Here is a 27,694-nt window from a genome sequence, read left to right on the forward strand (position 1 = left end):
AAATGACCCATAGTACTCAAAGAAACCAGTTAACATTTTGGAATTTGCTTCCAGTCTTTTTTCCTGTGTGTGTGTGTGTGTGTGTGTGTGTGTGTGTGTCTAAAATGGGATCATACTGGGGTGCCTCAGTGGCTCAATCGGTCGAATATCTGACCCTTGATTTCAGCTCAGGTCATGATCTCAGGCTCATGGGATTGAGCTCCAGATTGGGCTCCATACTGAGCATGAGCCTGTTTGAGATTCTCTCTCTCTCTCTCTCTCTCTCTCTCTCTCTCTCTCTCTCCCTCCCTCAGCTCCTCTCTCCCACTCACATTCTCTCTCTCTCTCAAATAAAAAAAAATAATAAAATGGGATCCTACTGTATATATGTAGTTTTATATCCTTTTTTCACACTTGCTCATATTATTAAATATTCTCCTAATGCAATTTTAATAGTTGAATATTTCATTTTATGTGTGGTCTATTACCTATGTAGCTAATTTTCATTGTTAAACATTTAAATTGCATCCAATTTCGCTGTTACAAATCCTACCAGGTTAACAGACTAAATATTTGTAGTCATTTCAGATTATTTTCTCAGGATACATGTGTTACAGTACAATTACTGGAATGGAAGATACAAAGGTTTCTCTTTTAATGATCCTGATACATATTGTTAAACTGTTTTCTCACAGCGGTAGCATTTCTTATCCCATTAGTACCTACTTCATTTCTTTTTTAAAAAAAAATTTTTTTTATGTTTTTATTTTTGAGAGAGAGAGAGAGAGAGAGAGAGAGAGAGAGAGAGAGAGCACAAGTGGGGAAGGGCCAGAGAGACAGGGAGACCCAGAACCCGAAACAGGCTCCAGGCTCTGAGCTGTCAGCCCAGAGCCCAAAGTGGGGCTCAAACCCACAAACCATGAGATCATGACTGAGCTGAAGTCAGATGCTTAACCCACTGAGCCACCCAGGCACCCCCCTGGGTGCCTTCATTTCTTTTCAATATGTTCTATTATTAGCACTTTTAAAAATATTTACCAATTTGATGGGGCGCCTGGGTGGCGCAGTCGGTTAAGCGTCCGACTTCAGCCAGGTCACGATCTCGCGGTCCGGGAGTTCGAGCCCCGCGTCAGGCTCTGGGCTGATGGCTCAGAGCCTGGAGCCTGTTTCCGATTCTGTGTCTCCCTCTCTCTCTGCCCCTCCCCCGTTCATGCTCTGTCTCTCTCTGTCCCAAAAATAAATAAAAACGTTGAAAAAAAATTAAAAAAAATATTTACCAATTTGATAGATGAAAATTATACATATGGACAGTTTTGATTTTCATTTCTTTTATTAGTGAGGCTGGCAGTGTTTCATATATTTCTTGTCTTCTCCATTATTAGCAAATATTCCTCCATTAATTGTCTGTTATCCGGATTTTTTAATCACAAGGTTTTATTCTTTTCCTTATTTCTTCCATTTTTGAACCTAAAGATTACTTAAAAGTTCCACAACTTTCCATAGACAAAATAAAATGTCCTAACCTTTGAAGGACTGGATGGGTAAACAGTGACCCTTTCTGTACACCAATAAAGCAAATTTCATAAATTAAGGACGGCCTCTATTGCCGACAGATATACGCCTTCGTAAGAATTTTCTGAGATGGCGACAGTGGCTAATTTTGTGTGGCCTGTGAGAATTTTCACCATTTCCAGAAATGTCTCCGTCTTAAGTCGGGAGGAGGGTGCCGGAAGTCTGGGCCCATCTCACTGTGACACATCTACCTCAAAGGCAGAAGTAGGAATGCTTGCTTATTGTTACACACATGCATCCGTGTGTGAAGCTCTAAAGTCCGAGTACAGAAAACAGTCATTATGACCCTGAGTCACCTCATTCCATCTTCACAAGACAAAAGTTCCCAGGAACTAAGGAGCAATGTGGGCTGACCCAGTGAGTCTCCAAAGCTTCCTTTATCTTCACTGTCTTCACCAGCCATTAAACAAATATTTCGGAAGAAGTCAAATCTAATTTAGAGGGACGCCTGGGTGGCTCAGTCGGTTAAGCGTCTGACTCTCGGTTTCGGCTCAGGTCATGGTCTCTCGGTTCATGGGCTTGGGCCCCGCATCAGGCTCTGCACTGATGGTGTGGAGCCTGCTTGCGATTCTCTCCCTCCCTCTCTCTCTGCCCCTCCCCTGCTTGCTTGCATTCTCTCTCTCTTTCTCAAAATAAATAAACACTTAGAAATCTAATTCAGAATTTTTTTTCTTTAATGATTAAAAACTTGGTGACCAAAACCACTTCTGAGCATAGATCATTCAAAGTAACCACAGTTCGGTACCTCATGATTCACCCGAGGACCTGGGCTGGCATGCCATCCTCTGGCCTCCTTTCCACTGGGTCTTCCCAAGTCAAAGGCTCTTGCCCATTTCCTACAGTACCCTCTCCCTCTCCTTGCCAATTTCCTACAGTTCCACTCAGAAGGTGTTTGATGCACCTAAGTGAGAAAGGCAGCCACTGTGGGGTAAAGTGCCTGGAGCATACTAAACACTCAACAGTGTCAGCTATCATGACTAAGTGAGCTAAGTGTCTCCATGGTTAGTGCTGCTTCATAAAGGAGGAAACAGAGCAGGAAAAGTGGCTCTTTCTGTTCACAGAGGGATAATTCAATGCAACGTGAGAATGAAGAATTTACCCTATTTGACAGTTGAGAAAAGTTGGGTACTAGTAATTCCAGTAACTCTGTTTTATGTCATTCTACAGCTAGGTTTCAAATCCCCTCAGGACCATTTCAAAAAGCTGGTGTTGATCCACCTGATTTGTGACGGTCCCATTCTCATTCACCAGTGCTGCCGCATTTTTGTGCATTTCCAAACATCGCTAGATTCAAGGAACACAAATTCAGAAAAAAAAAAATGCCCCAGCAACTTCCTAAAAATACCGTTTCTCCTAAAATTTCAAGAGAAATAGGGATTAGTAAATAGATTTTATGCTCACTGCTTTGTTTTCATTCACCCGGATGGGCTCACTGCCCATCAGTAGGCTTGTCGCCATCCCTCCCAGGAGGAGGATAGGAAGCCACTTGTCTCAAAACCCTCCAAGGCAGAGAACAGGACTTCTCTTCTAGGGCACTAAGAAGATGCCCCAAAGCCCTTTGGGGTGGTCTCACCCACCTGGGGAATAGAAAACAGCGCTGATTTTTCAGGCTGCTTTATTCTCACGGTTAAGGAGCAAACAGAGAGAACAGCAATGGTCTGAGAATGTTTTCGGAGGCGGTGCATAGTGAACTGAAAGAAAACAGGCTTCCAAGCAAGGTCTGATTTTTCTCTGAGCAAGTGAGGCAACAAAACCACGATACCTATCATTATGCCCAAGTTCGGTCACCACAAGATGAGGATGACACTGTGACGCAAAAGACAGCCGTGCCAAGAGTCAACTGAAGCTTCAGCAAAACTGAACCCCACACCGAAAACACTCTGAGTATCCAGCTCTCGTCGGCAGGGAGCTCACGGAGAACCAATATGAAGATGACCGGTGTGAAAGTTCATTTTCCAAAGTACAATGGCTTCTGTACACACACCTTTCTACTCCTCTGAAACTTCTTCCTGCCTCGTACAAAATCCTCTGTGGAGGCACATGTTTAGCATTCTTCCCTAGCAGTGTCCGCTGAATTCCCTTCAACCTCTAACTGCACACCGCAGAGATAAGGGTTCCTTCTTTGGCTTTGTTCCCCCCTCATATCTTGAAAATATAGATGGGCTTCTACATAATGCTGAGAGATACAAAAAGATGAAGCATCTCAAAATCTTTACAGGCATAAGCAACACACAAAAGGTTAAGCAATGGAGAACAAGAGCAATACACGTTCTACTCTGGAGTCGTTAAAGATTACTGTCGGTGACGTGTATATCCTCAGTTTCAAAAATGCCGACTGGAAGGGGTACCTGGCTGGCTCGGTCGGTGGAGCACGCGCCTCTTGATCTTGGGGTTGTGTGTTTGAGCCCCAATTTGGGTATAGAGGTTACTTAATAAAATCTTGAGGGGCTCCTGGGTGGCTCAGTTGGTTGTGCGTCTGACTTTGGCTCAGGTCATGACCTCGTGCTTCGTGAGTTCGAGCCCCGTGTCGGGCTCTGCGCTGACAGTTCAGAGCCTGGAGCCTGTTTCAGATTCTGTGTCTCCCTCTCTCTCTGACCTTCCCCTGCTCGTGCTTTCTCTCTCTTTCTCTCTCTCTCTCAAAAATAAACATTGGAGTGCCTGGGTGGCTCAGTCGGTTGAGTGTCCGACTTTGGCTCAGGATCTCACAGTTCAGTTCGTAAGTTCGAGCCCTGCTTCGGGTTCTGTGTTGACAGCTCAGAGCCTGGAACCTGCTTCAGATTCTGTGTCTCCCTCTCTCTCTGCCCCTAACCCACTCTCATTCTGTCCCTGTCTCTCTCAAAAATAAATAAACGTTAAAAAAATTAAAAATAAAAATACAATCTTGCAAATTTTTTTTTTACTTAAAATGCAGCTTAAAAAAGATTTAAATTATAATATGACTGTATCGTACACAACGTTGCTCAGGAAAGTAACCGGTACACATTACTGCGCTGCTAGAATTTTGGGTTTTTACAAAAATAAAGTCCATGAAAGGACTAGGTCACCTCAGTGATTATTTTCCTTAAGTGTAACTCCTCCCACCCCTGCTACTCCCCGCAAAAGCACTCTTAAAAATATAAGTTCAGAATTTAATAAAAGTGAAATCAGTTTTGTAATGCATAAGTCTGGGAATATTAAAAATCACTATGAACTTAACAAAGTTATATATTTTAATTGTTTAAATGTTTACTTAATTTTGAGACACAGCGAGAGACACGGAGTATAAGCATGGGAGGGGCAGAGAGAGAGAGAGAGAGAGGGACACATAGAATCCAAAGCAGGCTCCAGGCTCCGAGCTGTCAGCACAGAGCCTGATGCGGGGCTCAAACTCATGAATGGTGAGATTATGACCTGAGCTGAAGTCAGACACCTAACTGACTGAGCCACCCAGGCGCCCCAGTAAGATTATATATTTTAAATCTCTCATTCTATTTTCCTTAACATAAATACAAGAGTAAAGTACTTAAAGGTTTAGGATTTACCCTTGAGATACTATAAACTATTATTATCTTCATGATAAAAGAAACTTATGAATCTATGGAAAAGGGAATAACATTTATAAAACATATTAGTAAAAGCACTGTATATGTTTGTGTATTGACATTCACAGGTCGTTCATTAATAAAAATATTTAAAGTATAATAAAAGGAAAGTTAAGAGTGGTTTTACTCAAACTTGCATTTTCCAAAAGGTATCATCTGAAAGTACCAAAGATTAAGTAGAAATCCACATTCAAAAAAGAGTTCCATGGAATTCTCAGAAAGAGACAGTCGCAAAGGGTCATCTGAGGACATTATTTTAGCCTCAACTTTGAGAATCATTCAAACGGGGGAGCCAGTGCCCGATATTGACAAAGTGCAGTTTCTGGCTGGCAAGCTCAGATGCCAGCCCACCCTATCTGCCAAGATGAGTGGATGAGAAGTCATTTGATGAAGTCATGCACAAACATGAAATGCACTGTAAAGGTCTGCGGCCATCCCTCCTCCATCATTGCTTTGCTTGCTTAGGCTGCTGGCCAGCAGGGATAGCTCCCTCTGCAAAACTGTTTCAAAGTAATGACCTGGAGGAAGTGGTGTGCTGATACCATGAAAAAAAAATCCCTCAAACACAAAGATAGTTCAAAAAGCATCAGTATATGGCTCAGAGGAAACAAACAGCTCAGCTAATTTCAACTCAAAAGAAACCTGAGAGACCAGTTTACCTTGGCTGTAGCTACACACACACATGCCGGAAAACTGAAGGGTGGCGATTATCTAGTGATTCTGTTTTGTGCCAAAGGGGATGAAAGGGCAGGGTTATCCATCCTGGGGTCAGGATGGAATAACAGAATATATCCCACCCCACAATGCTTCAGACACAGAATGACGTGTATATAAGAGGACTTCTTCACACTGTTCTCTCCTTGAGACAGGGAGGGGCGCCCTGGACCTCGGCCGGAATGGTTAAGTCTGATGTTCCTTCCTGAAGCCACTGGGAGATCAGAAGCTAATTCTGAGCCTCTCACACATGGTCTCTCCATCACTGGAGCCTTTCCATGGGTTTTCCTTCCACAGTGGTGTCTTTACAGAGCTAAGAGAGGAGCAGGGCATCTAAAACAGTTGTTTCCTGTGTACATCGTGGGCTGAAATCCATCTACAATCTTTAAAAGATGACCAATACTGAATTTTCAACTCCCGGGCACTTAACAATCCTCTTCAAATGAAGTGAACACATCATCGACAAAGATCACATTCTATTTGGTTTTAAAAACCATTTGGAGCTTTCTGTAAAAACAGGTACTTTTCTGAAAGAATAGGCAATGGTTGCTACCAAAATCTTAAAATGATCCTTATTTTATTTTCAAATAACCTTATTTGAGAAGGTCACTAGAGGTAGGTATCAGCAGAAGGCTAAAACTGTTTTCTCCGTCCCGTTTTGTACTGCTATTTTGACATCTTTGTTGCTAATTGGGTCAGGATGCCCAAAAGCCCTTTGGTTTTGATCACTCGAGGAAATGCACCTCACAGCAGAAGACCTAGTTATTTTATTTGATTTCCAGTTTTGTGAAGGGAAGACAGGAAAGAGTGACGACCTTTAGTATCAGAAGTGTGTGTTGTTGGCTTTCAGTTGGGTAGTGAGATTTTCAGTTCAAAACATTCAGTACCCAGATCACATGTGGTGACAATTAAAATGTTTTAAATGATGCTTTTCCTTCTTCCAGTGCTGGCCATAATATTCAAGCTGGGCACAGGAAGCAGAGATTTTGTCTCAGCTCAGTAGCCGACTTACAAGGGCAGCTCCAAGCTCTGCAGTTTTTGCCATTTGTCTTTCTAGGTGGTGCACCAGTCAGCAATCCTCTGCAGCTCATAAAACCCAACATAACCTTTTGGGATGCTCTGGAAAAAACACATTGGGTAATAAGGGATAGAATGCTTTCTGTTCAGTGTTTCCAGTGCTATTTTCTGGCCCAAAGAAATACCAAATCATAGGCATCTACAAAAAAGAGAGGTGGCCCAGAAATGATCTTGCATAGTCTGTGAGTGCTGACTACCCCCCATCCCCACCCAAAAGTTCATCTACCTGTGTCCTGGTGTGTGTTTCACGCAGAGCTACACAGGCATTGGAGCAAACAGCCATTTCTACCAGACTTGACTCAACTCAACTTCTAGGGTGGTCTTAAAGCGAAAATAAAAGTGCCCAGAATGATCCTTAGCACATAGTAATGGCACAATAAATGTTAACTATTATTATTATTGTTCCAGGAAATGAAATGGCATTGTCCTGATCACCTTGAGGACGCGAGGAGGGGTGAAAAGATGCAGATCCATGGCAGTGACAGTGAGACGAGTATGGTCTAGGAGAACGTGAAACTTTGACCTTAACGTCCTCCCTGTGAGCTTTCCCCAAAGGTATCCTTCAGCTGTGGAGCTAATCAGAAGGCCCATCGGCATTTCCACGTGTAGTTTACACACCACACTGTGGTTTCTTGGCCGGTCCGTGGCACAAAGGGAACTGAGCAAGACATCACGACGTAGACAAGCTGCAACGTGAACGCCACAGAGGTGGGAAGGTCATGGCCCACAGAGGCAGAGATTCGGTGAAGGCCTCCGAGGTTTCACCTCATTTCCACAGTTCCTAGTCACACAATTTCCTTTATGGATCTGAACAGTAACAAGCGGGCCTTAGAAAACGAATCAGTGTGCCAGGCGGAAAATGCCAGAAGTCATCTTGTCTCTCCAAAGGGTTAAGCTGCTTTTCCGTTTTGTTTTTCTACCCTTTCTTTATTCTTCAAGCCCTCTTTGCTGAATAATTTAAAATTCACGCTTACAAGGACTTCCTTTGTGCCCACATTCCCCTGCTGAGATCAGATGCAGCTGACCCCACCCCAGTCAAGGCCAACTGGATGAGGGCAGGACCCCGGCCCAAGTCTTCCTGCTGGAGAGCACGCTGTGAGATGGCCGGGTGTGAAAAAAGCCTGCTCTGCTGGAACAAGGCAGTCTGTTTCCTCCTCGTCTCAGAAGTATGAACTGGGAATCGTGGGGACAGGTAGGCAGTCAGTCATACCAGAGAAATGAGAGGAGACAGGAATAGCCAGTTAACTGGTGGACATGAGAGAGGAGATGATCCGTCTCCTGGGACTGAGGGCACATCGTGATTTTTCAGGTACCTAAACTGTACTTTAATAACTCTAACAGTAGCAAAGCTAACGGTAACACTAATAGCTAGCATTTATTGTGCCCTTACCATGTGCTAAGGATCATTTTAGGAATTTTACAACTATTCATTCATTCAATTTTCACAATGACTCTTGATGATGATGATGATGATGATGATGACGCTGATGATGGCACTGAAGCACAGAGAAGCTAAGTAACTTGACCAAGGCTACACAGCTCATAAGTGGCCCAGACACAATTTGAACTCCAATGGCAGGGTTCCAGAGCCCATCCAGCGTGTGCCTCCCTGTGGGGTAGTCCTGAGTATCCTGTGTTCTTTATTGCCCATCCTTACAATAAAGCTTCCCTATTAAGGAGGCCTGACAGGGGGTCTATTTCTTGCTCCCTGTTGCCTCACAACTAGCATTTTTCTTGGCTCCGCTCATTATGAATCTTAGTAACGTAAGCATACATTTATTAATTCAAGAACTATTTAATGCTTACTGTGTGCCAGGAACTACTACTGAGCTCTGGAAGCTGACGAAGACTCCGCCCCGTTCCAGCTCTCAGGAACCTCTACCAAGTAGGGAAAGACTCGGTCTGCACACACCGCCACGCCAGAAAGAGCTTCCAGTAATTATATCGTATAGTCATACTTCTACGACCTTCTGCAGAATCTACGGGACATACTGTCTTTGTAAACACACCGTGTCCTATTTTTGCATAATGATATATTGTATCCCGAGCTCATCGTTAAAATAACGCCTCAAAAGAACATCTTAAATATCACCAAAATAGAAACAGACACGGCAAAGACGGCTTCTTGGAAGGTCTTCCCAGGATTCTGTGTCAGTCAGGCCAAGGGATGACAACACGCATGCGCACACTGGCTGACCTATAGGCGGCGCTGCAGTGTCCCCCAGAGCCTGAAGGTGCCTGAGAAATACGAACCATGGCCTCCTCCTCCGTCCGATCATATTTCACTGCTGGCAACTTGTTCACGGCATCAATCCCCACTGCCGCCAAGTGGGTTTTTATTTATGTCTACGGTACTTGCAAGACGGTGCTCTCAGACACCAGGTGTCACTCTTCTCATCTTTCCAAACCGACAGCACCAGCACACTGCTTTGCACCTGACAGGTCTTTAACCCGTTTTAAACGACCGTTTTGTAACAGTATTACACCAGCACCAGTCTATTGTGGGAAATGCTGAACTCAAATTTAAAGGAGAGAAATTACGTATAATCCTACCAGAAGTACACATTAACTTTTTGGAATATTTCCTTCTGGTCTTGATACATATAAAATGTTTCAAAATGAAGATGATAAATACGCAGTTTTGAATCCAGGTTCTGTTAGCCTTTCCTACCGCTAAATACTCTTTGAAAACATGATTTTTTAATGACTGCATGGAATTTCGACACCAATTTATTGAACATTCTCCCGTGGCCGGTCATTTACTGTATTTCTTACTTTGCTTTTATAAATGTGCTAATATCAACATCCTTATACACAAATTCTTGTGTTCAGTTAGGTTTATGCAATAGAAAAAGAAGTATTGGATCAAAGAGTTTGAACAATTTAAACTCTCTTGATACGCAGTGCAAATGGTCCACGGAGAAGGCTTATACTCCCTCTGGCCTCATGAAAGAATGAATGCCCCATTCACCATACTCTCGCCAACACTGAATATTACAGTTTTAGAAAATCTTTACCTTAATTTGGTTTCTTCAGTGGGTCGTAACAGAGCCTACATTTAAACTCTACGTTCCTAACAAAAGTGCAGATGGGTCACTTACAAACAGGAGCAAAAGAGCCTATGAGCAACAGTCCCCACCTCAAGCCCTTGAAGCCATAAAATACTTTAGAATTTTAGAAATGGCAAGTCCTTCAGAGGTCACTGAGCAAACTGTTTCAGTTTATAAATAAAGTAACCAAAGCTCAGAGAGATGAAGTGACCTGGGAAACATATTTGAGTTCGAACTAGAATCTAGTTGTCTGGACCCATAAGCCATTTCTTTAGAATGGGCTGATAACCTATGGAAGCAACAAACCATTGTTATCAGAGTGAAAAAATAAAGGGAAAAATAGTATGAGAATGTATTTGAAAACGAAACCGTTATTGTTCTAAATTGTTTTATCTTCATGACACCAAGTGAGAATAAGCTGTTTTATAGACAAAGGCAAAAACTCACATGTGAGTATTACTCTATTCTTAAGATCCCTGCTTACATCTAGAACAGATATTTTTTTTTCCCTGGAACCATTAAAATATTCAGCATTGATCTACCATCCTCTCATCGAGCCAACATTTACTAAGAATGTACTGTGGTCAGGCACGGTGCCAGGTACTGGAGCAGCAAGGGGGAAAGAACCAAGGTAAGAAACGAGGGATTCATTCTGCGGGGGGAGTGGGCAGGAAGGCATGTGAACAAATGCTAATGCATGTGACTGGGAGGTGATGGGCTACACAAGGTGCCGTGGGAGTGGGCAGAGCAATGGACATGGAAGACGTCACAGAGGAGCTGACACATGAGCTATGCCTGTGCTTGAAAGTAGTCTACTGGGCGGGGTGGGGAGAACAGCATCCCAGTCAAGGCTGCTCATCGGATGGGCCTGAAACATGGCGGCTGCACACCTGAACTCATCGAACCCTCACCCTCCTAGGAGCAGACTGATGCTGTTCACTGGATGTTTCTTAGGCTGGTGTATATTCTGACTGGTTAGCACTTGTGCCTATCAGCTGTTTGATATTTAGATATCACCTCTGCCTATAAAGACATTATTGTCTTCACGTAAATTTTCCAGAGGTTACAGAGCTGATAAGTTTGTGATTTGAGCTTTTAACTACAAACCCCACAAGGCAGAAACAACTATAACACCTAGCATGAGGCGTTATATTTCTTATTAACTGGTCAATTTTCAATTATGAGCTTATATTTCTTGTTAACTGGTCAATTTTCAGTTATGAACTTGAAAAGCCTGATGCCTTTAAGAGATAAGAACTGGTAGATTTCGGGGGCACCTGGGTGGCTCAGTTGTTTAAGCATCTGACTCTTATTTCAGCTCAGGTCACGATCTCATGGTTCGTGGGTTTCAGCCCTGTGTTGGGCTCACACTCACAGTGTGGAGCCTGCTTGGGATGGATTTTCTCTTTCTCCCTCTCTCTGTCCCTCCCCTGCTCGTGCTTACACTCTCTCTTTCAAGATAAATAAATTAAAAAAAAAAAAGAACTGGTAGATTTCTGTGGTGGGGATGCATGGCATCAATATGGCTAAAACAAATGTGTTATAAATCAAAATATGTGCTTGTTTATTAATGCACTAAACAGTACGATCTAGTGGCCAGTCTAATAATGACTATGATTTTGAAGTAATAATGAGGGCAAACGATATTTGGAGATATCTGAAATTGTACTGTATAAAAGTTACTCCTACTTTTTAATTGAATCATATTTGACATATAACATTATATAAATTTAAGGTGTACAATATGTTAATTCACATATTGCAACATAACTGCCATTGCAGTAATAATTAGTACTTCTATCACATTATACAATTATCCTTTCTTTTTAGTAGCTGGAATAATTAATAGTCTCTTAGCAAGTTTGATAAGTATAAGAGAATATTGTCTATATTCACCATACTGAGTATTACATCTCTACGACTATTTACTAGTCATAGCATAAGTTATCTATTCTTATGCAACAAATTACCCCAGAACTCAGTAGCTTAAACAAACAAATATATTATACCAAAGCTTCTGTGAGTCAGGAATCTGAATACAGGTTAGCTGAGTGTCTTTGGCTCAAGGTCTATCACAGGACTGCAATCAAGGTGGCAACTGGGGCTGTGTTCTCATCTGAAGGTTCAACTGGGGAGAATCTGCTTCTATGCTTATTTATGTGTTGGCAAGAGGAAGAGGTACTTACTTGTTGGCTATTGGTCAAAGGCCTCCTTCAGGTCCTTGCCATGTGGGTCTCTCTTCAAGGTAGCTTAAAACATGGTAGTTGGCTTCCCTCAGAGTGAGCAAGAGAGTGACAGAAAGCCCCCATCATGGACACCATAGTCTTTTTATAACTAAATCTCAGAAGGACATCTTATCCTCTCTGCTGCATCTCGTTCACATGAATCACTAAAACTAGCCCACATTTAAAGGGAAGGATTTAAACACAAGTATATTTAATTCCAGGAGGTAGGAATCATTGAGGGCCATCTTAGAAGCTGCCTACCATAGGGTCACCTGAGTGGCTCAGTTGGTTAAATGTCTGACTTCGGCTCAAGTCATGGTCTCATGGTTTGTGGGTTCAAGCCCTGCATCGGGCTCTCTGCTATCAGTGTGGAGCCTGCTTCAGATCCTCTGTATCCCTCTCTCTGTCCCTCCCCTGCCTGCATGGGCACACACTCTCTCTCCCTCTCAAAAATAAATAAACATTAAAAAAAAAAAAAAGAAGACGCTGCCTACCACCTAATGACAAAATATCTATGACTTCTATCGGTGATGATACTACAAGTGCTGCTAACACTATTGCGGTTTGTGGGTACATTCACAATTGAAGGAAATGCAAAATTTCAGTTAGAGGTTAGTGAAAATAAAGACGTTTTATTCCCCCCACCGCCAACTCACAGACTTTAGGTTAAGAACTCCTGTGTTAAAGGATGCAGCGTATCTCTCACCATCTAAAAATCAGTCTGATGCATCAGTCTGATGCTTTGTGGATAGGCACAAGGATTCCTCACATACCCCTGGAATCCACTATGTGTGGGCATTTACTGTGTTTGCAAAAGATTCCATTTTTGTTTGTTTGCTTTTAAACCATGCGGTACTGTTAGTCCAGCTCAGAAATAAATCGACTTTAAAAACTGTTCCCACAGCTGCAAAAGGCAAGTGTTTGGCACTAATAAATCAGGATTAGTGGAGCTTGGCTTATAATGAACCCTTCACCTCCCCTGGGCAGGTGGTCACCAACTGATCTATGGGAACAAATAAGCCATGCTTTGAGGTAATAACCATTTTTCTAATGCTACGTAGGACTCGAGTAGAAAGCAAGTAGAGGGAGATATTGTATTCCTGCAAAATTCAATCTTCTTAAACTTGGAGGCCTCTCAAAACATGAATCAAAATTATGTTTCCAGGGCCACTTGCTTGACCTCTGCTTATTACTACCTTTCCCTTCATAACTACTGTGGGGGATTTTCCTTCTAGATAGTGAAGGATGCTATCAACAGGCCCATATCAGAGAATCAGTGAATGTGGAGCCCAATTATACGTTTAAATTTTACCCTCTTGGACCCCAAATGAAATTTGGCATCACCTGCTCACAGAAATGCCTTCACTGTTCCATTTTTGGGGGGTGGGGTGGGACAGGGGTTATATTCAAAATATGTAACAGCCAATAAGGCACAGTCACTAACCAATCAGAATGATGTCTCACAGTCCTGGGCACCCCATGCTGTACTAGGCACTAATGCTTAACTACTGAATTATGAGACCGGTCTTAGGGGTTGAAGGGTGCACTCAAGTTTCTGAGATCAGGGATGATTCATCAGCTGGTACTGAAGCTTGTCAATATTTTAATAACCAGCATGGCTGTACCACTGCAAAGAGTATCAACTGCTGAGGTGGGTGGGAACTGTTCCTCCCCCGGGTTCCCGTGGAGGGTTACTAGTGTGGGAGTTGACTCTGTCACCTTTCAGCACTCCATGTGGCTTCTACTGTGGGGACAGAGCCCAACCCCGCTTTCTGAGCCTTGAGCTGAGGTCTTGGAGTCTCTTGGAGTCCCCCACTCAGGTCTCCTCAAGGCTCGCTGGCTGTAGTATCCCAGCTCTCAGGCACCTGCTAGGAGCAGCCTGGGACAGCTGTGTCAAGCTGGCACCAAAAGACTTCTGTGCAAGATGGGGTTGGGTGTTTCCCTGCAGGTTTGATGGAGGCGCATGTTCTCTGTCCACAGGTGTCATACCACCCAAGAAGTCCCACCACTGTATGGGGTATAGGACAAAAAAAAAAAAAGAGAGACTTCTTTTTTTTTTTTTTTCCATGTATCCTCTCATTACAAGGATTAGTTTAACAGCTACCTGAAATTCCTGATTGGAGCCCCAGTGTTTTAGGTGTATCTGGATACATCTAAGAGGTCATTCTGCATTGTCTCTTGGTCTACATTATTTTACTAAAACGCTCTGGTTTGTTCTACTTTGCTCCATGCTTCTGGAAAGTGGATTAGGGAAGGCTTCAGATACAGACAGGCTTGGATCTGCATTCTGGCTCTGTGGGCTGTGGTCCGGTCACTTCACCTCTCTGAGGCAATGTCCACTTCATACAGTGCCTCCCTCATAGGCTGGTCAAGAGTCTAATGAGATGAAGACATTATTTGATAGATGCTCTTCTTATAAACCGAGCACAAGATCAAGAATAAAAACATTTAGCGTGTATTTGGGATAGGAAATACCAGTGTACCAATCTAGGTACTTTAAAAATAGATCCTTGGGGCGCCTGGGTGGCTCAGTCGGTTGGGCGTCCGACTTCAGCTCAGGTCATGATCTCGCAGTCCGCGAGTTCGAGCCCCGCGTCGGGCTCTGGGCTGATGGCTCAGAGCCTGGAGCCTGCTTCCGATTCTGTGTCTCCCTCTCTCTCTGCCCCTCCCCCGTTCATGCTCTGTCTCTCTCTCTCTCAAAAATAAATAAACGTTAAAAAAAAAAAACAAAACGTAAATTAAAACTAGATCCTTTTTGTTCACTCAAGCTGACTAAAAAGCAGACAAAAAGTGAATTTAGAGATTAAAATGGAAGTTCTGCGCAGACTTACAGCCAACTCATAAGAACTCAGAATTCCTCCTATTGAATGAAGATAACATACCTTCTTTTCCCCCAGGAAAATAGCTAGCATAGGTTAATTCATTAATACTTACATAACGATCTAACATCTGTCTCAATGACAATAAATGCAATTTCAATTATCAAGATATTTACGTAAATGTAAAAAGATGAAAACCATAATATTTCCTCTAATTATCTTGACATATATGCAAAGAAAAGCTTGATTTGTTTAGATATTGAGCATCTGAAAAAATAAACCTTGCTTTTGCCCACTTTGCTAACTTTTTTTTCTTAAAGTAATTATGAAATCACTGGGGCTTACGCAGCGAAATGCAAGGCCTAAAACAAAACTGACCCTTCCACTCTTGTTTACCCAAGTGAACACTGTCTGATTTCAGTCCCAGAAATCAGTCACTGAAAAAGTCCTTCTGCAGAGTCTCATTCTGTGTTTTTTTTTAAATTAAAAAATTGTTTTCAATGTTTATTTTTGACAGACAGACACAGTGTGAGCAGGGGTGGGGAGGGGGGCGGTAGCAGTTGGGCAGAGAGAGATGGAGACACAGAATCCAAAGCAGGCTGAGCTGTCAGCACAGAGCCCGAGGTGGGGCTTGAACCCATGAGCTGTGAGATCATGACCTGAGCTAAAGTCAGACTGAGCCACCCAGGTGCCCCCCATTCTGCATTTTTAATAGGAGTTTTAGAAGCTACAGATGTATTCAGGAGTAAAATGAAACCATTAAGACCATTAAGAAAGATGAATTCTTCTAGGAGTCTAACTCCTACGTTCATACGTGTATATCTAACTGCCTACTCAACATCTCCACGCGATGTCTGTTTAGCAGACCACTCGGACCCAACAAATCCCCAAATAAACTCCATATATCTCTCCCCTACCCCTACCTGCTCTACTCACAGCCTCCCCCAGTCGGGTGGCATTTCCTTTCTTCCTTTGCTTCTTTGTAGTCTTTCTTGACTCCTCTCTCATGCTTTTTATTGTTCAATTTAACAATTAATCTTGTTGGTTCTACCTTCAAAATAATCAAACTCAAGGCACCTGGGTGGCTCAGTTGGTTGAGCGACCTACTTTTGATTTCGGCTCAGGTCACGATCCCAGGGTCATGGGATCGAGCCCTGTGTTGGGCTCCGTGCTGAGCATGCAGCCTGCTTGAGATTCTCTCTCTCTCTCTCTCTCTCTTTCTCTCTCTCTCTCTCTCTCTCTCCTCTCTCTCATCCCCTCCCCCTCTTGTACACTCTCTAAAAAAAACTTTTAGTGAAAAAATTGAAAAAACACAAAATAACCAGACTCTAATTACTCCTCACCACAGCTAATGCTGCCACCCTGGTCCAAGGCACCATCATCTCTCATGGGAAGATCGCAACAGCCTCCTAACTCGTCTGTACCTTCTCTTCTTGCTCTCCTACAGTTTATTCTCAATATAGGAGCTGGAGGGTAAAAGCCAGATCCTTGCCCTCCTTTGCTGAAGTCCTCCCAAAGCTCCCTCCTACAAAGGCCACAAGGCTTTCCAGAATCTCACCGTCCTCTTCTCCCCGCCTCACTTACTCTGTCCTCATCACACTGGCTTCTGTGATTCCTGGAATATGCTAGGCGCGCTCCCGCCTCGAGGCCCTTGTGTTTCCCCCAGTATCTGCAAGGCGAATTCGCTCACCTCTGCTAAGTGCCGCCCCTAACCACCAGACTTTGATCCGCACGCGCCACGGCATTCCTGCTTCTCCTCGCCCTGCTGTACTTCTCTTCCCACCGTGCTCATTACTTCCTCACATAACATACTATTGCATTATACATACATAAATGCATTGTTATTGCCCACGTCCCCAACGAGAACAAAAGATCCACACGGAAGTTATTCGGTAAATATTTCTGAATTAAGGGAACATGCCCTCCTCACAAAAAAAGCCAAAAGAAAACAACAACAACAACAACAACAACAACAAACCCATAAAACAACCAGTATCCAAAAAGGGTCTTACAATGTCCAATAGGACCCACATATTATATATCATTTTCTTTTTATAATGCTTGTGGCTTTAGGAGGAGGAATGAAGAAGTAGGACCGGCACTGGGAAGAGGCTGCTGGTTTGCTCAGGAAAGACCCTTGAGAGGGGCATTACAGGGGAGGGGGAGAGCACCACACTTTGAGCACAGGGACTTTGTCACAGAAGTCCTAAAACCTCGCTTTTCTTTTTTTTAATGTTTATTTATTCTTGAGACAGAGACAGCGTGTGAACAGGGGAGGAGCAGAGAGAGAGGGAGACACAGAATCTGAAACAGGCTCCAGGCTCTGAGCTGTCAGCACAGAGCCCGACACGGGGCTCGAACCCATGAACTGTGAGATCGTGACCTGAGTCTAAGTTGGACGCTTAACCGACTGAGCCACCCAGGTGCCCCCTAAAACCTCTCTTTTATCTGAGAGCTAGAGGGATCAGACCCAAAATGACTGACCCACATTACAAATTCACAGGAGGCTGCCGGGCACACTGGAATTTATAAATAATGGCATTTCTTTCCAGTGGCCATGTCCACTCTCCAGAATATACTCTTCTGAGGTGATGGTACCCAGGAAACTAATTTAGTGTGCAGAAGGCGGTTTAGGGATTTGGGAATCAGGGCTAAGGACGGGTAAGCCTCCCGAGGGCTACTCAGTTTGGGCCACGGTAAGCCATGGTCTTCATCTACGCTTCACAATGGACAACCCCTCTCAATCCATATTCATGTCCACATGACTCAGAGTCCCTCCTCCTGGTCAATCGTGGGCAACCACTGGGAATTTTTCCTCTATGGATTTTGCTCTATGAGGATTCTCACTGTTCACTGGGCACAAATTTTCTCTGGGTAAGCTGGATTAGTTGTTTACATATATATATGTATATATATGTATATATGTTGTTTACATATATATGTATATATATGTATATATGTTTATATATGTATATACAAATATATGTATATGTTTATATACATATGTGTATATATGTATATATGTATATATGTTTACATATATATGTATATATACAGACATATACTGAATCTCATACATATACTGAATGACTTCCATGTGGATCTTTTGTTCTCGTATATATATATATATATGTATATATATATCTCGTATATATATGTATATGTACATATATATATGTATACCGTCTGTACTATAATACTTATATTATGCTTATCTATACACTATCCATGTTGCTCTGCTGTTTTCCAGGAATTACATAAAGGTCACTTAACTGGAGTTTTGGGAGTTCATTAACTCCTCAGTCTCTTGGTCCACTCCCACTTGGCAGGAGTGTGGTCCCCGTAGATGGTGTCCCAGAAGGGCACCGACATCCAGACTCCCCGTCCTTGGGGCCTCTCAACCCTGCAGCGGGTAGACCCACGCTGCAGTCAGGAACCTTGGTGTATGCTCACTACTCTCACTAATTAGCTATTTTGACCAAGATAAATCACCTCTAACCTTTCCGGGCTTCAGCTTCCAAATCTGAAAACAAGAAGATTGAACTCTTGAAGGTCCCTTCTATTTCGAAAAACCCAGGATTCTATTTCTGACCTACCTCTTTAAGTTTTAAATAATGACAACGGCATCTGAAAGCCTCTTTTCCTAAACTTTTCCCAAGGCCAGATGTTCCTGGCACTGACTTAGGAGAAAAAAATAGTTTTTGAATAACCTAACATTTTTGTCTTTCAGAGCAAATTATCCTCTGGCCTTTTCAATTCTTTTTCCCCTACTGCTCCCTCCATATGAATCTTTAACAGAAGTTTTAAAAAGTAAACTATCTACTCTTCCTGATTTGTCAGGCAGGGTTTATCTTGTAACAGCATTATTTTTTTTTCCACTTTAGTATTCCTATATAAAACCTCTCCAACATTGTTAGTCCGGTAACTGTGCCTCAGCCCTAATTTGTCCCTGTTTTGCAGGAAGGTTATTAAATGCTCTGGGGACGAGGAACAAAAAGCTGAGAGACCGAGCTGGAGAAGGAAGCAAGCTGTCCATACAGGTAAGTGCTGGCCTGAATTTTCACGAGGTGAGGGGCAGGGAATGGCAGGAGAGTGAGAGGAGAAAGAAGAGGAAAGGCAGAAGGAAGGAGAGAGAGAGAGTGAAGGCACACATTGCTGGCTTTGAAAGAGGTTTTAGGCGAAGCCCTCGTGGCAGTTCATCAAGAATGTTCATTTAGTTAAATGACTTCTGGAACTGGGACTTTCCTAAGAAGCCACACCGCAGTTAGAAGGCAGAGTTGGAACTCCAATTCCCTTCCTCCCTGTGTAGCCTTCTGCACGGCAAGCTGGCGAGGTGCAACGCAGCCCCTCTACTGACCCCACACCCTGTTTTCAAGACTCTGGATCGTACTACAGGCCTTTAAAGCCTATAAGAAAGACCAAATCTTCCTACAGCTGGCCTGGAAATCAAAGAAGTGGCTTCCGAATCACCATGTAATCACCATTTTGGGTAAATCAGTGATTTACCCAAAGAATAGCAGTTAGCAAACGTCCAAATGAACTTATAGGTGTAATGTATGCACAACCTCCTGGTCTAAGATTAGCTGCATATTCCAAATAATTGTAGGTCCCAAGATATCATCTAATGACTTTTGGTTGAGGAAATACATGCCCTAAAGAATTTTTGCCCTGTTAAAAAAAAAAAAAAATATATATATATATATATATATATATATATATATATATATATATATTTGTATGTTCCTGTGCATGTGTGTGTGCAAACATGTGTCCTACTGCAAAGAAAAACCTCTTTGTTTTTAAGCCACACTAGGATTACAAAACAGTACAATGCGAGAGCTTAAAACCTGACACATTAAAATCCAGGCACAAACAAAAGTAGAAAGGAAGCCTAATTCCTACCAGAAAGTATCAAAACAGACTCTGGTAAGTAACTTCTCATTAGTATTGAGAAATTACAGTGTTAGTGATATGTAAGCACCAGGTAGTGGAACCGGCAGAGTCCTGTAAGCCAGGAATAGGTGCCTCTTAAATTGTGTGGAGTGCACCATACAAGGTTCCGTTCAAGGGCTCATCTTTTCCCAGTTTATTATTATTAATTTCTGAAGTTTATTTATTTATTTTGAGAAAGAGAGAGAGCGTGCGAGAGAATGAGAAAGAGCATGAGTAGGGGAGGGGCAGGGAGAGAGAGAGAGAGAGAGAGAGAGAGAGAGAGAATCCCACTGATAGTGTGAAGCCTGATGTTGGGCTCGAACTCATGAACTGCAAGCTCACAACCTGAGCCGAAATCAAGAGTCGATACGATGCTTAACCGACGGAGCCACCCAGGCGCCCCGCCCCGTAGTTTATTATTTTTGAGGAAAAGCCTTCTCTGTCCGTTCATAAACAAATAAATGCAACCCATTCTTGTCATTTTCTGATGCCTTTTTGGTGGGGAGGGGGACACGCAGAGGCTTTTTTGGGCAGGGGGGAAACAGCACCAACTTTCCAACTGGTGAAGACAATGGGAAACTGAAAGGGCACAGTGAAAAATCGACCAAGCATGTGGGCAATCCCTTCCTCAGAAACATCAGAGTACACCTAAGTGTTAATGATGTTTTATTTAGAAGACCGCGCCTTCAGCCAAAGAAGACCACAGAGCAGTGCAGGAGGCTGTCCATCATAACCTCCCTACCATTTCCTTCCAGAAAATCTATGATCTAAACAAACAGCATGGCCATGGCTCCAGAATAGTCTTACTGCCTTGCTTCTTTTCTGGGACAACAGGCCAAGTCGTCTTTGGGTCCTCATGACCCAGGAGAAAAATACAACATTTTGTTTGAGGCATTCATGAAGGAAAATGATACTGATCTTGTAATCTGAGGTATCTTCAAGCCTGTGGGTTTAGAAGGGAGGATGGTATCAGAAGACATAATTACTGGATGATTCCCAGAAAGTGTGTTTATTCCTGCATGAAGTCTGGTTTAAGTCAACAGAACTGAGGAAAAGGCTTTTTCCTGAAGATTACGTAGTCAAAAAGTATAAATTATGGAAAGAATAAAAAGCATTACCCCATGCTATCTCTTCTGTTTCCTTTATTTTCCTTGCCTTCATCCTTGTCAGCTCTTGAAAACTGAACTGCTTATAAGCTGAAAATCACAGAGATTTTGTCAAGCATTCCAGAGTCAAGATAAAAATCAATGGTGTTGAAAAAAAATCGCATTATTGAACCTCCTGGTCTTTTTCAAGAGTGTATACCATGAGAGCAACTGGCTCGTAGCAGATGATGTGAACATTAGAGCACATACAATACTTTAAAGAACTATTTATACTTTATAGTTCCCTAATGGCTACAATATGTAAACAACTCCTATCACTCAACAACAAAAACCAAACAACCCCATTTAAAAAATGGGCAAGGGACTGAACAAACATTTCCCCAAAGAAGATATACAAATGGTCAACAAGCATATAAAAAGATGCTCAGTGTCGCTAATTGGTACGGAAATGTGGATCAAAACTACAAGATATCATCGTACACCCATTAGGATGGCTGCTATGAAAAAAACCAGCAACCAGTACTGACTAGGATGTGGAGAAATTGGAACCCCCGTGCACTGTCAGGGGGACGGTAAAATGGTATAGCCGCTATGGAAAACCGCATAGCCGTTCATCAAAAAATTTAAGACAGAATTACCAGATGATCCCTCAATACCACTTTTGGGTATGTATACAAACAAACTGAAAGCAGGGTCTTAAAGATGTATGTGTAGACCCGGTTCACGGCAGCGTGATCGACAAAGGCCAAAGGCGGCAGCAACACAAATGTCCTCCACAGATGAATGGATAAAGAAAACGTGGTGTATACATATCATAGAGTATTACTCAGTCTCAAAAAAGGGCGGGGGTTCTGACACATGCTACAACATGGGTGAACCTGGAGGGCATTACGTTAAGTGAAATAAAGCAGTCACAAGAAGACAAATTCTGTATGATTCCACTTCTACAAGGTCCTCGGAGTAGCCAAACTCAGAAACACCAAGTAGAATGGTGGTTGCCAGGGGCTGGGGGAGAAGGAAATGGGAAGGAGTTGTTTAACGGTTTAACGGTTAACGGTTTACAGAATTTCCATCTACACCCTTAATGATTAAGATGGAAAATTTTAGGTGATGTCTGTTTTAACACAATTAAAAAAACCCACCACCTGTAGCTCCCAATATTTCCCAGCATAATTGTGATGACAAAACTGTGATACTTAACCCACATCCAGAAACATCTCTCTGAGAAGCCCGGGGGGCTGGGCCTCCAGACTTGGTGGTGACAACTCAAAAAGATGACCAATGATGAATTCAACTGTGAAAGCTGCACTCATCAAAGTTTTATTTTTTCTTTTCTTTTCCCTTCCAGCATGAATGTTTTGTATATCTCACCAGCTTGTCCTTCTGGAACCCAGGCAACCCCATTATCCGTGGAGGCTGGCTCTGAAGTGTTACTCTACTACCCGGCATCCTGGGGAGAAGAAGCCTGCCTATATGTCAGGGTCTAGGAGAAGAGGAATTTGCAAAGTCAGTCCCCTTCTTCTTATTTAGAGAGTTCAGTAACATGCCTATACAGTCCTCCTTCCTCATAAAATTCACAATTTTCTCTCCAGATAAAAGGTGACTATTTATCTCTTCCTGCTTTTGACCTTCAAACTGAACTCAGTGTTCAACTTGGCAGTAATTCCTGCTTAAAAATGACAAGCTAGAATAATAGTCCAGGTGCTCTCCACCATCTGACATGATCTACCACCCTGTGCTGTTCCATGTCCTTTTTTTCCAGAACCACTTCCAGGTTTGGGGCTCAGAGGCACTACATCATAACATCATAAACCTTTTCTTGCATTTACAGCACAAAGGAACACCCCAAAGGTGGAAAGCCGGAGAAGGGGGTGAGAAATTGGCTAGGGAGAGAACAGACGCCCCCAGAATAAATGGAAACAGCTTTTGGAAGGATGCATTAATAAAAGAGACATTAGGTCCATCTGGAAAATATTCTAACAAAAAACAAAAACAAAAACAAAAAAAAGCCCTTTTCTACTATGTGCGGCAGATTAGCAGAATGCAAAAGTCCCTGAGCAACAAAGCTCTATGACCAACTGAAAAAGCAAAGCAAAACTGAAAGAAGAGCTCCTTCTAGGGATGTCCAGCCACCACGAAGTCGTGAGCCTCTTTTTGGTCTCAGGGGCACTCCTAGTGCCGTGTGCAAGAGACCTTCCTGGTGTGTGTGCGTCTCCTTCAGGCACTGATTTGTGCACAGGGCTCCAAACACCAATGGCGTCCAACCTCCCCTCCACCCCCAACCCCGATGGAAAGGTGGGCTGCCTCTCCGAGCGAGTGCAGGGGTTCTGAAGCCACTGGGGCCGAGATCTCCAACTTGGAATCCAGCCCTAATCTGCGAGCCTCCCCTCCATCTTCTTGCACAACATGGTAGTAAAAAATGAAAAAAACGTGGCCATCTGAGGACATAATCAACAATGATTTTTCTCTTTCATCACTGTTCTGGTTATTTTGCACTACTGGGATGTAAACAACACGTGAGTCCTCTAACCCCTCACCCCTTTGTTGTTTTTTTCAGTGCAGACACTCTGGAGAACACCGGGGCTAGAACGACAAGAGGAACCAAGACGCTCCCAACTCAACCTCTCTTCATTACTCTCCCCACGTCTATCAACACGCCGCCACGGAAGAAATCTAGTAGGTTTTCAAAAACATCCAGAAAAAGACTCAGCACCCTCTCTGGCCAACCTGTTCTAGTGCTTGATAACAATCCAAGAATGCAGTAACTTCCTCCCTCTAACTCAGATTCGAGACACTGTCCTTTTTCGTACAGGTCTGAAAGTATCAGGCCCTTGCGGAAGAGCCTTTTATTGACCTGACACTCTTCATTAAACTGTCCCTCGCCGGCCAGAGGATGAATAACCTTGGACCACTGAGCTGTTTCTAGGCTCTAATTTCCAGTGCTTTAACCGTCCCTCTGGCTCGGCTCTAGACTCTTCAAGTCCTCCTTCGTACAAGTAGCACGGCTTGTGAAGACACACAGCTCTAGTGATGGTCCCCACCACATGGCTTCTTCGGGCGCTGCGCGGTGGGAGCCTGGGGCCATGCGCGCGCAGGCAGGGGACTTCCTCACCTCACATTCAGGCTGTCCCCGACCCCCTCTTCTCTACCCTTGCTTTAAGTTAATAGAAGAAAGAAAGGAAGAAAAAAAAGGGAAGGAAGAAAAGAAGAGGGCAGAAAAAATACAAAAGGGAACTAAGATGTATAAAAATATGAGAAATGCATTGTAACAGGAAATACAAGCCAAAAGATTCATTTTACCAGATGAAAAGTACATAAAAACAACATTTTTGCATTCAGACTCGCAGCATGTTTCTACACATTTCAGTATTTTCCACCGCCCTTTGAACACCCCACGAGTGCCCGCAAACACAAGCTGATTTGTCCTGTTTCAGCTTTATGCTAATAGGTAAACGTGAGGAGAGGCTTATAGCTGAATTCCATGAAATAAGTTATTGCATGAACATCTGAAGGTTGTTTTTTAAAGGTAAAGAGGGAAGCAAGAGATTCTGAGAATTTCATTTTCACAGTAATGGCTCGATGTTTGTTCCTCTAACAAAGTGTGGCTTTCAGCTATGCCCTGGCTCTCACATTCAAAGCCAGAGCAATTTCTTCGCATTACAGAAAGACAGTTTAAGGAAAGAGAACAAGTTAGGTAGTTTAGAGTGGCTATGGAAGATTTTTCAGGGGGGAAAAAAGCACTAACCTGTGTTGTTTTAATCCGCCGAAAACGACAAGTTCTCAAGTTCCCCTGCAATCTTCTAGCCAGTTTCCTGTAAATGTCGCATGTGACATTATACTTCCTCACTGCACCGTCTCTGCCTGCCTCTCTAAGTGGTCAGAGGCATGTGATAAGATCGTCTCGTTGCTTGCTTCACACTGGGGTAACCCTGCTTCTAAAGGAGACTTTGTCACTCCAAAGGGGTCCCCCAGCTTGCTTGAGGCATCCCTAGGACACAGGTAAAGAGGAGATAAGCTTGGGAGAAAGGCAGAGAAGAATAATGTCTGGACTCCTGGCACTTGTGATCTGGCAAGGATCAGGGGTAAGGGAGAGACGGGGAGTCTGGAGCCCCAGAGTCGTGGGGTTGGGGCAGCAGCTGAGAAGAGGCAGACTGCTCACAGCACAGCCCCGGGGGCCTCTCCAGTCATCTGGACAGGGCCCCCCTGTGGCTGCCTTCAGGACTCCCCAGGAAGGGCCAGCTTTGGGCCATGGTGCTGAGCCCAGGAGGTCCCCAGGCTCCTCTCCGGAGGGCACCACCACGGAGAAGCACACCCAGGGCTCAGCTCACACTTCTGGATCCTGCAGTGACAAGACCCACTCACCCTGAATCTCCCCAGCCAGTCTCAAGTTCACATCCAGTCTTTTCAGTCCTGCTGTCAGGCGGTGTGCCCTAATTCTTGGTTCAGCAAACAAAGCCACGGTCCTCTCTGCCTCCCAGGCGAAATAGCTGGCAGACATCCCCCACTCCCCCCCGGATTGTCTCCGAAATATGCCAGTGTTTTGGTTTCCCTGTGGGATGGTGGTGGGTTCCTGGAGGTATGTGAGTCCCGGCAGTGGGGGGCCTTGATGCTGGCCAGGCAAGAGCACCAGGCGAGTGCCCTGGTGTGAACCTCTGTGCCCAGCAGAGGGGCGACTGGAGAAGAGCTGAGGCAGGACGGTGCCAGAAGCCAGGGTGCCGTTTCTAGCTTTCTTGTTCCTGTGGTCAGTGCCTTCCTTTCTCCTTCCATGATTCCTCTGGCTCCGTGGAGGTCCACACACATGGAATTTGTGGATGTAGGAAGTGGTGCGTGGGAGTTAAAACCATGTCCTGGACCGAGCGGAATATTCTGCAATTTGTACAACCTGACTCAGTACAGAAACCCCAAAGTTGTTTCTATTTGGCTACCCTAGCATAATTCTTTTCTTTAAAATGCTTTTAAGAGGATTTTTTTTGTTTTTTAGAAAGGTAATTGTAGAAAACCTCACTGTTCCAAGTCTTGAAAATATTACCCTCTGGTTCCCCAATGAAGTTTTCGATGTGAGAACACAGAGTAAGAAAACGAGTCCTGGGATCAGGACTCTGGACAACTGCGAAGCTCTTATGTCTCACCACTTGATTGCATTTCTGGCTCTGAAAACGCGCATTAACTGGCCCACCGGTCTGACAGCTGATGGCTGGTTTTCTGACTGAACTGTGCAGTTAGAGTAGCCAGTTGAGTCAAGACAGCTATAAGCATGACAGTGGTTTTAAAATGGGAATGATGGTACAATTTTGCTATCTTAGAAAAACAAAATACTACACAGATGATAAACGATGATGACTTCATTTGAACGCATTTAGAAGTGTCGCATTGTGCGTTAAACTGCCAGTTCCATTTTTCAACTAAGCAGTGACATAGGTTCTACTTAAGCCATGCTGTGTGGAATTTTTAAAGGTCTTAACAAAATGCTTTATAATTTTCCTTTAAAATCCCTAACCTGGCCTCCTGTCCGTGAATTTTTTTTTTCATTTGTTTTGGCATTTAACAAATTTTAGCAGACTTTGTTTTTTAGAACAGGTGTGAATTTACAGAAAAATACAGAGTTCCCACTCATCTGCACCCAGTCTCCCCACTGTTAAAATCTTATATTTAATATGGTATATAAGTAACAATAAAACAGTACTGAATTTTTTTTTTTATGTGGGTCACTTTTGTTTTGAGAAAGAGAGAGAGAGAGATAGTGTTCAGGGGAGGGGCAAAGAGACAGGGAGAGAGAGAGAATCCCAAGCAGGCTCCACACTCAGCCCTGAAGTGGGACTCCATCCCACAACCCGGAGATCATGACCCAAGCCAAAATCAAGAGTTGGACACTCAACTGACTGAGCCACCCAGGCACCCCGATACAGTGTTATTAACTGAAGCCCACAGTTTATTTAGATTTCTTTAGTTTTTTTTTTTCCTAATGTCCTTTTTCTGTTCTAGGATCCCATCCAAGACATCACATTACATTTACTCATCACATCTCCTTAGGCTATTCTTGGTTGAGACCGTTTCTTAGACTTTCTTTATTTTTGATGACCTTGACAGTTTTGAGGAGTACTGATTAAGTAGTTTGTAGAATGTCCCACAATTGGGTTTTATCTGATGTCTTTCTCACGATAAGAATGTACTTACAGATTACTTGTTGGGTTTCTCCTCCTTCCTTACTGGATGCTCTGCAAGGAAAATCTTGAGGGTGGAGTATCTACATAAATTATTTAGAATTTTTCTGCATGGAAGATTTGTCTCTTCTCCCCATTTACTAATTTATTCAATCATTTATTTATATAAGTATGGACTCAGACATACTGATTTTATACTTTGGGTTACAATTCAGCACCACTTTATTTATTTTGTTGTTCAAAGCGTTCTACTCTTGACCACTGGGAGCTCTTTCAGTCGCTTACTGGGCTCCTCTGACATACTCCTATCAGTATTTTTTGAATTTTGTTCTTGTCTTGACAAGAGAATGAAAGAAAATACATCTATGGCCCTGAAAAGTTTTTTTTTGCCTTCAATTTTCCTTAGTTCTGCCCCATGTATTAGTAAAAATCTTTTAACTGCTTTCATAAAATTAATCCTCGCCTCTACCAGCCAAGA

General features: G+C 43.2%; 1 protein-coding gene across 2 annotated transcripts in view; it reads right to left on the reverse strand.

Annotated features, from left to right (window-relative positions):
* Window positions 1–27,694, reverse strand: part of WIPF1 (WAS/WASL interacting protein family member 1) — a 125,974-nt gene that overhangs the window by 56,964 nt on the left and 41,316 nt on the right. The window contains exon 2 of one of the 2 annotated variants that reach the window (XM_045033962.1): window positions 24,801–25,043. The exons of the other annotated variant lie outside the window; for it this stretch is intronic. The gene's annotated coding sequence lies outside the window, so the exon portion shown is untranslated. The remainder of the gene's footprint in view (window positions 1–24,800; window positions 25,044–27,694) is intronic. 2 annotated transcript variants of the gene reach the window in all.

This window comes from Felis catus, chromosome C1 (genome assembly GCF_018350175.1).
Source record: "Felis catus isolate Fca126 chromosome C1, F.catus_Fca126_mat1.0, whole genome shotgun sequence".
Taxonomy (NCBI): Eukaryota; Metazoa; Chordata; class Mammalia; order Carnivora; family Felidae; genus Felis; species Felis catus.